The sequence below is a fragment of the Salvelinus alpinus genome, chromosome 14 (genome assembly GCF_045679555.1).
Source record: "Salvelinus alpinus chromosome 14, SLU_Salpinus.1, whole genome shotgun sequence".
NCBI classification, from domain to species: Eukaryota; Metazoa; Chordata; class Actinopteri; order Salmoniformes; family Salmonidae; genus Salvelinus; species Salvelinus alpinus.
The window spans coordinates 41,687,643-41,695,176 of NC_092099.1; positions in this window are offsets into that span (position 1 = coordinate 41,687,643).

Below are 7,534 nucleotides of genomic sequence, written 5' to 3' on the forward strand. Positions count from 1 at the left end.
GTGGCCCCCACCCCAATCCCTGCCCCAATCCCCCACCCTGAACCCCCACCCCAATCCCCCACCCTGAACCCCCACCCTGAACCCCCACCCCAATCCCCCACCCTGAACCCCCACCCCAATCCCCCACCCTGAACCCCCACCCCAATCCCCCACCCTGAACCCCCACCCCTGCTGTAGAAAGAAAGGCAACCTCTTCTTCAACGTGAGCAAGACAAAGGAGATGATTGTGGACTACAGGAAAAGGAGGGCTGAACACGCCCCCATTCACATCGATGGGGCTGCAGTGGAGCAGGTTGAGAGCTTCAAGTTCCTTGGTGTCTTCATCACCAAAAAAAAAAATCTATCAGGGTCCAAACACACCAAGACAGTTGTGAAGAGGGCACGACAATGCCTTTTCCCGTCAGGAAACTGAAAAGATTTTGCATGGGTCCCCAGATCCTCAGAAAGCTCTACAGCTGCACCATCGAGAGCATCCTGACCGTTTGCATCACCACCTTGTATGGTAACTGCTCGGCATCCAACCGCAAGGCACTACAGAGGGTAGTGCGTATGTCCCAGTACATCACTAGGGCCAAGCTTCCTGCCATCCAGGACCTATATACCAGGCGGTGTCAGAGGAAGGCCTAAAACTCCAGTCACCCAAGTCAGACTCTTCTCTCTGTTACCGCAAGGCAAGCGGTACCGCAGCGCCAAGTGTAGGTCCAAAAGGCTCCTTAACAGATTCTACCCCCAAGCCATCAGACTGCTGAACAGCTTCTATCCCCAAGCCATTAGACTGCTGAACAGCTTCTACCCCCAAGCCATCAGACTGCTGAACAGCTTCTACCCCCAAGCCATCAGACTGCTGAACAGCTTCTACCCCCAAGCCATTAGACTGCTGAACAGCTTCTACCCCCAAACCATCAGACTGCTGAACAGCTTCTACCCCCAAACCATTAGACTGCTGAACAGCTTCTACCCCCAAACCATTAGACTGCTGAACAGCTTCTACCCCCAAGCCATCAGACTGCTAAACAGCTTCTACCCCCAAACCATCAGACTACTGAACAGCTTCTACCCCAATCCATTAGACTGCTGAACAGCTTCTTCCCCCAAACCATCAGACTGCTGAACAGCTTCTACCCCCAAGCCATTAGACTGCTGAACAGCTTCTATCCCCAAGCCATTAGACTGCTGAACAGCTTCTACCCCCAAGCCATTAGACTGCTGAACAGCTTCTATCCCCAAGCCATTAGACTGCTGAACAGCTTCTACCCCCAAGCCATCAGACTGCTGAACAGCTTCTACCCCCAAGCCATTAGACTGCTGAACAGCTTCTACCCCCAAACCATCAGACTGCTGAACAGCTTCTACCCCCAAACCATTAGACTGCTGAACAGCTTCTACCCCCAAACCATTAGACTGCTGAACAGCTTCTACCCCCAAGCCATCAGACTGCTAAACAGCTTCTACCCCCAAACCATCAGACTACTGAACAGCTTCTACCCCAATCCATTAGACTGCTGAACAGCTTCTACCCCCAAACCATCAGACTGCTGAACAGCTTCTACCCCCAAGCCATTAGACTGCTGAACAGCTTCTATCCCCAAGCCATTAGACTGCTGAACAGCTTCTACCCCCAAGCCATCAGACTGCTGAACAGCTTCTACCCCCAAGCCATCAGACTGCTGAACAGCTTCTACCCCCAATCATTAGACTGCTGAACAGCTTCTACCCCCAAGCCATCAGACTGCTGAAAAGCTTCTACCCCCAAGCCATAAGACTGCTGAACAGCTTCTACCCCCAAGCCATTAGACTGCTGAACAGCTTCTACCCCCAATCCATTAGACTGCTGAACAGCTTCTACCCCCAAACCATCAGACTGCTGAACAGCTTCTACCCCCAAACCATTAGACTGCTGAACAGCTTCTACCCCCAAGCCATCAGACTGCTGAACAGCTTCTACCCCCAAGCCATCAGACTGCTGAACAGCTTCTACCCCCAAGTCATTAGACTGCTGAACAGCTTCTACCCCCAAGTCATCAGACTGCTGAACAGCTTCCACCCCCAATTCATTAGACTGCTGAACAGCTTCCACCCCCAAGTCATTAGACTGCTGAACAGCTTCTACCGCCAAACCATTAGACTGCTGAACAGCTTCTACCCCCAAACCATTAGACTGCTGAACAGCTTCTACCCCCAATCCATCAGACTGCTGAACAGCTTCTACCCCCAAACCATTAGACTGCTGAACAGCTTCTACCCCCAAGCCATCAGACTGCTGAACAGCTTCTACCCCCAAGCCATCAGACTGCTGAACAGCTTCTACCCCCAAGTCATTAGACTGCTGAACAGCTTCTACCCCCAAGTCATCAGACTGCTGAACAGCTTCCACCCCCAATTCATTAGACTGCTGAACAGCTTCCACCCCCAAGTCATTAGACTGCTGAACAGCTTCTACCGCCAAACCATTAGACTGCTGAACAGCTTCTACCCCCAAACCATTAGACTGCTGAACAGCTTCTACCCCCAATCCATTAGACTGCTGAACAGCTTCTACCCCCAAGCCATCAGACTGCTGAACAGCTTTTACCCCCAAGCCATTAGACTGCTGAACAGCTTCTACCCCCAAAACATCAGACTGCTGAACAGCTTCTACCCCCAAGCCATCAGACTGCTGAACAGCTTCTACCCCCAAGCCATCAGACTGCTGAACAGCTTCTACCCCCAAACCATCAGACTGCTGAACAGCTTCTACCCCCACACCATCAGACAGTTGAACAGCTTCTACCCCCAAGTCATTAGACTGCTGAACATCTTCTACCCCCAAGCCATCAGACTGCTGAACAGCTTCTACCCCCAAACCATCAGACTGCTGAACAGCTTCTACCCCCAAACCATTAGACTGCTGAACAGCTTCTACCCCCAAGCCATCAGACTGCTGAACAGCTTCTACCCCCAAGCCATCAGACTGCTGAACAGCTTCTACCCCCAAGTCATTAGACTGCTGAACAGCTTCTACCCCCAAGTCATCAGACTGCTGAACAGCTTCCACCCCCAAGTCATTAGACTGCTGAACAGCTTCCACCCCCAAGTCATTAGACTGCTGAACAGCTTCTACCCCCAAACCATTAGACTGCTGAACAGCTTCTACCCCCAATCCATTAGACTGCTGAACAGCTTCTACCCCCAAGCCATCAGACTGCTGAACAGCTTTTACCCCCAAACCATCAGACTGCTGAACAGCTTCTACCCCCAAACCATCAGACAGTTAAACAGCTTCTACCCCCAAGTCATTAGACTGCTGAACAGCTTCTACCCCCAAGCCATCAGACTGCTGAACAGCTTCTACCCCCAAACCATCAGACTGCTGAACAGCTTCTACCCCCAAACCATTAGACTGCTGAACAGCTTCTACCCCCAAGCCATCAGACTGCTGAACAGCTTCTACCCCCAAGCCATCAGACTGCTGAACAGCTTCTACCCCCAAGTCATTAGACTGCTGAACAGCTTCTACCCCCAAGTCATCAGACTGCTGAACAGCTTCCACCCCCAAGTCATTAGACTGCTGAACAGCTTCCACCCCCAAGTCATTAGACTGCTGAACAGCTTCTACCCCCAAACCATTAGACTGCTGAACAGCTTCTACCCCCAAACCATTAGACTGCTGAACAGCTTCTACCCCCAATCCATTAGACTGCTGAACAGCTTCTACCCCCAAGCCATCAGACTGCTGAACAGCTTTTACCCCCAAGCCATTAGACTGCTGAACAGCTTCTACCCCCAAACCATCAGACTGCTGAACAGCTTCTACCCCCAAGCCATTAGACTGCTGAACAGCTTCTACCCCCAAACCATTAGACTGCTGAACAGCTTCTACCCCCAAGCCATTAGACTGCTGAACAGCTTCTACCCCCAAGCCATTAGACTGCTGAACAGCTTCTACCCCCAAGCCATTAGACTGCTGAACAGCTTCTACCCCCAAGCCATAAGACTGCTGCACAGCTTCTACCCCCAAGCCATAAGACTGCTGAACAGCTTCTACCCCCAAGCCATCAGACAGCTGAACAGCTTCTACCCCCAAGCCATCAGACTGCAGAACAGCTTCTACCCCCAAGCCATTAGACTGCTGAACAGCTTCTACCCCCAAGCCATCAGACTGCTGAACAGCTTCTACCCCCAAGCCATTAGACTGCTGAACAGCTTCTACCCCCAAGCCACCAGACTTCTGAACAGCTTCTACCCCCAAGCCATCAGACTGCTGAACAGCTTCTACCCCCAAACCATTAGACTGCTGAACAGCTTCTACCCCCAAGCCATCAGACTGCTGTACAGCTTCTACCCCCAAGCCATCAGACTGCTGAACAGCTTCTACCCCCAAGCCATCAGACTGCAGAACAGCTTCTACCCCCAAGACATTAGACTGCTGAACAGCTTCTACCCCCAAGTCATTAGACTCCTGAACAGCTTCTACCGCCAAGCCATTAGACTGCTGAACAGCTTCTACCCCCAAGCCATTAGACTCCTGAACAGCTTCTACCCCCAAACCATCAGACTGCTGAACAGCTTCCACCCCCAAGTCATTAGACTGCTGAACAGCTTCCACCCCCAAGTCATTAGACTGCTGAACAGCTTCTACCCCCAAACCATTAGACTGCTGAACAGCTTCTACCCCCAAACCATTAGACTGCTGAACAGCTTCTACCCCCAATCCATTAGACTGCTGAACAGCTTCTACCCCCAAGCCATCAGACTGCTGAACAGCTTTTACCCCCAAGCCATTAGACTGCTGAACAGCTTCTACCCCCAAACCATCAGACTGCTGAACAGCTTCTACCCCCAAGCCATTAGACTGCTGAACAGCTTCTACCCCCAAACCATTAGACTGCTGAACAGCTTCTACCCCCAATCCATTAGACTGCTGAACAGCTTCTACCCCCAAGCCATCAGACTGCTGAACAGCTTCTACCCCCAAGCCATCAGACTGCAGAACAGCTTCTACCCCAAAGCCATTAGACTGCTGAACAGCTTCTACCCCCAAGTCATTAGACTCCTGAACAGCTTCTACCCCCAAGCCATTAGACTGCTGAACAGCTTCTACCCCCAAGCCATTAGACTCCTGAACAGCTTCTACCCCCAAACCATCAGACTGCTGAACAGCTTCCACCCCCAAGTCATTAGACTGCTGAACAGCTTCCACCCCCAAGTCATTAGACTGCTGAACAGCTTCTACCCCCAAACCATTAGACTGCTGAACAGCTTCTACCCCCAAACCATTAGACTGCTGAACAGCTTCTACCCCCAATCCATTAGACTGCTGAACAGCTTCTACCCCCAAGCCATCAGACTGCTGAACAGCTTTTACCCCCAAGCCATTAGACTGCTGAACAGCTTCTACCCCCAAACCATCAGACTGCTGAACAGCTTCTACCCCCAAGCCATTAGACTGCTGAAATGCTTCTACCCCCAAACCATTAGACTGCTGAACAGCTTCTACCCCCAAGCCATTAGACTGCTGAACAGCTTCTACCCCCAAGCCATTAGACTGCTGAACAGCTTCTACCCCCAAGCCATTAGACTGCTGAACAGCTTCTACCCCCAAGCCATAAGACTGCTGCACAGCTTCTACCCCCAAGCCATAAGAATGCTGAACAGCTTCTACCCCCAAGCCATCAGACAGCTGAACAGCTTCTACCCCCAAGCCATTAGACTGCTGAACAGCTTCTACCCCCAAGCCATCAGACTGCAGAACAGCTTCTACCCCCAAGCCATTAGACTGCTGAACAGCTTCTACCCCCAAGCCATCAGACTGCTGAACAGCTTCTACCCCCAAGCCATTAGACTGCTGAACAGCTTCTACCCCCAAGCCACCAGACTTCTGAACAGCTTCTACCCCCAAGCCATCAGACTGCTGAACAGCTTCTACCCCCAAACCATTAGACTGCTGAACAGCTTCTACCCCCAAGCCATCAGACTGCTGTACAGCTTCTACCCCCAAGCCATCAGACTGCTGAACAGCTTCTACCCCCAAGCCATCAGACTGCAGAACAGCTTCTACCCCCAAGCCATTAGACTGCTGAACAGCTTCTACCCCCAAGTCATTAGACTCCTGAACAGCTTCTACCCCCAAGCCATTAGACTGCTGAACAGCTTCTACCCCCAAGCCATTAGACTCCTGAACAGCTTCTACCCCCAAACCATTAGACTGCTGAACAGCTTCTACCCCCAAACCATTAGACTCCTGAACAGCTTCTACCCCCAAACCATCAGACTGCTGAACAGCTTCTATCCCCAAGCCATTAGACTGCTGAACAGCTTCTATCCCCAAGCCATTAGACTGCTGAACAGCTTCTACCCCCAAGTCATTAGACTCCTGAACAGCTTCTACCCCCAAGCCATCAGACTGCTGAACAGCTTCTATCCCCAAGCCATTAGACTGCTGAACAGCTTCTACCCCCAAGCCATTAGACTGTTGAACAGCTTCTACCCCCAAGCCATCAGACTGCTGAACAGCTTCTACCCCCAAGCCATCAGACTCCTGAACAGCTTCTACCCCCAAGCCATCAGACTGCTGAACAATGTAACCTCTTCCATAGGCAATAACACAGACCAAGACTCACAACACACGACTACTCACTATACACAATGACCAAAACTATGTACACAAACTACAAACTACACTAGTGTATGAGACTACTCTGAGTTACAGTCAGCCAGCATGCAGGGTCCAGCCCACTGGCCCTCAGGGTCCATCCCACTGGCCTTCAGGGCCGGCCCGGGCCTCATCCATCAGAGCACCATGTTCTTGGCCCTCCAGGGCCTTCTGGCTCCTTCCAGAAGGCCTCCATGTGTGAGCTGACTGGCCCCAGCTGTGTGTGTGTATGTTAGCAGGTCTTCTACATTCTACAGGATAGGGGTAGCTGCGTTACTCACCTGACTTGTGGCCTTTCTAGAGATCCCCATACTGCTTTCATCTGCCACTAGAAACAAAACACAGAGAGAGGAGGGAGAGGAGAGAGGGGTCAGGACAAGTCAGAGAGGAGAGAAGGAGAGGACAGTGAGAGGGGAGAGGAGAAGGGAGAGGAGAGAGGGGTCAGGACAAGTCAGAGAGGAGAGAAGGAGTGGACAGGGAGAGGGGAGAGGAGAAGGGAGAGGAGAGAGGGGTCAGGACAAGTCAGAGAGGAGAGAAGGAGAGGACAGGGAGAGGGGAGAGGAGAAGGGAGAGGAGAGAGGGGTCAGGACAAGTCAGAGAGAAGGAGAGGACAGGGAGAGGGGAGAGGAGAAGGGAGAGGAGAGAGGGGTCAGGACAAGTCAGAGAGGAGAGAAGGAGTGGACAGGGAGAGGGGAGAGGAGAAGGGAGAGGTGAAGGGAGAGGGGAGAGGAGGGGAGAGGAGAAGGGAGAGGAGAGAGGAGGGGAGTGAAGGGCCGAGTATAGGAGAAAGGGGATCAAGCCAGGAAGGAGAGAAGAGGCAAAGAGGGATCAATAGGGAGGAGAGGAGAAAGGGATCAGGGGGGAGGAGGTATGCCCCTTAGCCCTGCTCGGGTTATGTTTTAA